The following is a 5231-nucleotide window of genomic DNA, read 5'->3' as shown; positions in this document are numbered from 1 at the left end:
ACATACTGTATATGGATATACTGTATAGTCCAGCAAAGTGGAAAAATAAGCATAGTGCTTGGAGACAGTCACAGTATTACGCACCCATGCGTGTGTGTGAACCTAAAGTGAGGGGTAGCTCCCTGTATTGGTAGAACAGCTGTTTGGCCCATCAGCTGCTGTTGTGCAGGGCTTTCAGCCAAGCTGTATGAGCTGGAATCCTCCGTGCTTACTTGGAACTAAGGTTCACAGATGCGGCAGCCGGCTGTGAGTCAGCTCCGGCTCCCAGGGAGCTGGGCTGAACCCCCCGCATAGCGACGGGGTCAGACGCAAAGCCTCTCATTACCCACTGTGCCGCACCAGATGTTGCGTTAGTGAGGAAAGCCATTAGGGAAGGATATGGATGGACTTTATAAAAAAGGAACAGGACGGTCACATTATAGCCTTTCGCTGCGGAAAACAGAGCGTGCTGGGACATCGTTGTAGGCAGTTACAGAGTGTCCTCAGCTAAATTGGATATCTTTATTTTAATTTGCAAGGTTAAACTCTAAACATGAAACGCGGTTGCAGCTATTAAAGTTACCACAAGTTAAGTGCCCACAGGCTTATTATCTGTCTAAGCATTTGTATACAGGCGCTCAGCTTGTGCCCATGTTCCTTTATAGTTGGGTTCCGTTCACCGCAGGTTGAAAAGTGCTCAGCAGGCACTGATTGTAAATAATTCAACACTATGTAGAAACTTCTATGTGTATAAAAATTTGGAGCATAGAATGAAAAACAAAAGGATATCTTGATGGCCCATTCTGCACTTATTTCATGCATGCTTTTTTTTTTTTTTTTTAAAGGATGATGTGCGCAATATTCAGGAATAAATTAAAGGGGATCTACAATTAAAATGTAACTCTCACCAAAACTTTTTTTTTTCTAGCTAAGAGTTGAGAAGAGCTAAAATCTGTCAGGATTTTCTTGCTGTCTGGTTCACCACTGAAGGGATTTCCCCTCATTTCGTGTCCTACTCTCCACAAGTAAAGAGAATGATGCAAGAAAAAAAACAGCAATCAACTACTAACACACTAAACTAACTTTTTATTTTTTAGCTAAACTAAAAAAAAAAAAAGTACTTTTATATCTGCGAAAGTTTTAATCCTTCCCCCCCACTAAAAATAATGTTTTGAGATGCCCAAGCATACCAAAAATGCTGTTCTTTATATCATATGCCATTCCCAGAACCTGTACTATTACTGTCCCACAATGCAATGCTTTCTGTGAATGGGCACGGCAGATCCTGTCTTTCAACTGCTCTGTCCTCTTTCAGAGAAAGTGATGCACTGTAGGACAATAATAGTAGGAGTTCTCTGAATGGCAAGGATGGCAGAAGGGGGCAGGTGTGCAGCACTTTTCTCAGTAGCAAAGGCAGCAGCAAAGGCAGTAGCAAACCATTGCCGCACTATAAGAAATGTAAAAAGAAAAAAGAAACTGCGCTAAGATGTAAATGTATACCTAAGGATAATAAAATCTGGTATAAAATAAAAGCAGCAATTCTCCTGTGTAACACCAAAACAGTAAAAGGGATACAAGAAAAATATAGAATCACGCTAAATCTATAATATTGACAAATGTGAACCATAAATTGGTGTGTATAAATATAACACCCAGTGAAAACCAATCACATATCTATGTGCATAATGATTTCAATAAATGAAAATTAAATTGAATGTGATTAAACAGCCATATAGGATGATGGCTATCTTAAAATACAACAATAAATAAAAATAAATAACTCAATTATAGTTTCATAAAAAATAATAGAAAAGTCCCACTGCATCAAAGAAAGTCTTTGGCCGCGTACACACGCGGGGACTGTTCGCTCAACTTTGTCCGTCAAACAGTTTCAGCGAACAGTCCGCTCAAAATTAGCATGGACGGACTTGCCCACACACGACGAACGAACAGTTTGCTGAAACCGTGCGCGATGACGTGAACGGCACGTACGACGGGACGGAAAATACGACGTCCTATACACTGCATTACAACTTTCGGCGTGTAAATCCTTTCTGAGCATGCGCGGAACTTAGTTTGACGAACAAGCCTACACACGAGGGGACTGTTCGCTGAAACCAAGTTTCAGCGGACAGTTTTTCGGAAATTCCGAAAAACTTTGTTCAGCAGACTGTTCGCTGAAACTGTCCTCTGAAAGCCCACACACGGGCGGACTGTCCGCCGAAACACTGTTCAGCGGACAAAGTTGGGCGAACAGTCCCCGCGTGTGTACGCGGCCTTTGTGTGACAGACTTAACAGTTGTAGCATACTCCCATGTGAGCGTTAAAAATAAAGTACATGCACAAATGGGGTGTGTTTTCAATCGCCGGCGAGCAAACAGGCTGTGTTAAATCCACCACTGCTAAAGATAAAATCACTGCTTACCAGATGTCCGTGATCCCCCATTACAGAGGATCAGGCAAAGCAAAGAGTCAGACACTGGCAATTTCCAAAACACCCAAAGCTTGTAAGTTATCCTCGCTAACCTCCAGATCGCCCCGTTGGTAATCAAGCCCGAGGGTGGGTGGCCATACAATAAAAGAAATAAATGCTCCAATAGTATAAAATACCTTAGGATTTATTTGAAAGCCTTATAAGAACAGAATCACACTTACAATGTAACATCAAGGTAGAACGCACAAAATCCGAAGTGCCGGCCGGACACATACAGACATACCCGTTCTTCTGGATCATCGAACAACAAGACACGAGGTGACATCAGCGCGTCACTCTTCCCTACGCGTTTCATAAAAGAATTACGTCGTCCAGTGCCCCCGGAGGACGCAATTGTTTTACGAAACGCGCTGACGTCACCTCGTGTCTTGTTTTTCGATCATCCAGAAGGACGGGTATGTCTGTATGTGTCTGGAAGTGATGTGGATGAGCTTGCTGCTCATTTTGTTTTACCAGTTTTGCTATTATTGAATGTGAGTACCTGTTTTACTGTTATTACCAATAAACCCTCTTGTGAAATTACTACACTATTGGAGCATTCCTCTTGTCCCCCATATCCATCCATGTCACGTTTTATGAGGTTCACCCGCTCCAGTGAGTTTAAAAGGGAACGCTGACTGTGAAAAGGACATACACACCAGCAGAGCCAGAGAGGATATTTTGGGACGTGTACAAGGGGACACACAATGGTTCCATCCATTAAAGATACATTTACATACTTTTACCTTACAGCAGTAAGGTAAGTGGACACCTATACACCTAGAGGGTAAGAAGCCATATGTCACCAGAAGACATCTGTCACTAGCACTTCACCATAGAAAGTGATCACCAGCACCAGCACTTTATATTAGTTTATTGATATACAGCCACCATTAATACTGCACCATACTATAAATCTGGAAAAGGAACTTTTTCACGGACACATTTTATTCACCTTAACCACTTGCCGACCAGCGCACAACGATGTACGTCGACAGAATGGCACGGGCAGGCAAATGGGCGTACATGTACGTCCCTTTAAATTTGCCGCCCTGCCATCGGGAGCGCGCCGCCGGCGGCGCGCTCCCGCGCTGGTCGGGACCCCCGTGAGTCCGGTCGCGGGACCCGCGGACTCGATCGCCGCGGGCATCCCCGCGATCGTCTCACGGAGCGGCCGAATGGAGAAGTGTCGTTGTAAACAACATTTCTCCATTCTGCCTAGCAACTAGTGACGCTGATCTCTGCTCCATGTGATTGGAGCAGAGATCAGTGTTCACTAAATGAAAGCCCAACCCCCCCACAGTTAGTAACACGCCCCTAGGAACACTTAATCCCTACACTGCCACCCACTGGTTAACCCCTTCACTGCCAGTGTCATTTACACAGGAATCACTGCATTTATATAGCAGTGATTACTGTATAAATGACAATGGTCCCAAAAATTTGTCAAAAATGTCCGATGGGTCCCCCACAATGTCGCAGTCACAATAAAAATCGCTGATCTCCGCCATTACTAGTAAAAAAAAGATAATAAAAAATTATTAATAAAAATGCTATAAAACTATCCCTATTTTGTAAACGCTATAACTTTTGCGCAAACCAAACAATAATCGCTTATTGCGATTTTTTACCAAAAATATGTAGAAGAATATGTATCGGCCTAAACTGAGGGAAAAAAATGTTTTTTTATATATTTTTGGGGGATATTTATTATAACAAAAAGTAAAAAATAATGCATTTTTTTCAAAATTGTCGCTCTATTTTTGTTTATAGCGCAAAAAATAAAAACCGCAGGGGTGATCAAATACCACCAAAAGAAAGCTCTATTTGTAGGAAAAAAAGGACGTCAATTTTGTTTGGGAACCACGTCGCACGACCGCGCAATTGTCAGTTAAAGTGCCGAATCGCAAAAAGTGGTCTGGTCTTTGACCAGCAAATTGGTCCGGTCTGAAAGTGGTTTTAAATGATCATTTTTCTATTTCATTTGATTTTTTGATTTTATTTTGTATTGTATTGGATTATCTCACTGTATCGATTCACCATCACTGTGACTTGCTCGCATTGGCCTATTTAGGATGTACAATGACTAATGTGTGATCTATGCACTTTACTACATGCTTAAGCTTATATGTGTCAATTCACATGCACTTTATCTTGTGTTGAAGTTTACATGCGTTGCCTTTTATCAGTGCGTTTTTAGTGTATTTACCTCAGAGTACTCTTTGCACTTTATTCTATAACAAAGTATATATATATATATATATATATATATATATATATATATATATATATATATATATATATATATATACACTTTATCTGTTCACTTGGGTTTTGGCATTTCCCTCAGTGTTCGCAGCAGTATTCGCATTATTCATTTGGCTGGTGCAGGGATGGGTGTATGCTAAATCTGTCACACAAAGACTTTGTTTGATGCAGTGGGACTTTTCTATTATTTTGTATGCAACTATAGTTTTGTTATTTATTTTTATTTATTGATGTATTTTAAGATAGCCATCATCATATTTGGTTGTTTAATCACATTCAATTTCATTTTAATTTATTGAAATCATTATGCACATAGATATGTGATTGTTTTTCACTGGGTTTTGTATTTATACATACCAATTTATGGTTGACATTTGTCAATATGTTAGATTTAGCAATATAAGAAAACCATTCAGGATAGTATCTGGCATCTCTGAGGAGCAACAACAGGAAAGGTTTTACCAGAAACAGCTGCCTGCAGATAATGGGATACACACTGTTATAGATAGCT

The sequence above is a fragment of the Lithobates pipiens genome, unplaced genomic scaffold (assembly GCF_037356315.1).
Source record: "Lithobates pipiens isolate NorthernLeopardFrog02 unplaced genomic scaffold, aLitPip1_a1.2 Scaffold_27, whole genome shotgun sequence".
NCBI classification, from domain to species: domain Eukaryota; kingdom Metazoa; phylum Chordata; class Amphibia; order Anura; family Ranidae; genus Lithobates; species Lithobates pipiens.
Note: the sequence above shows the minus strand (reverse complement) of the source record.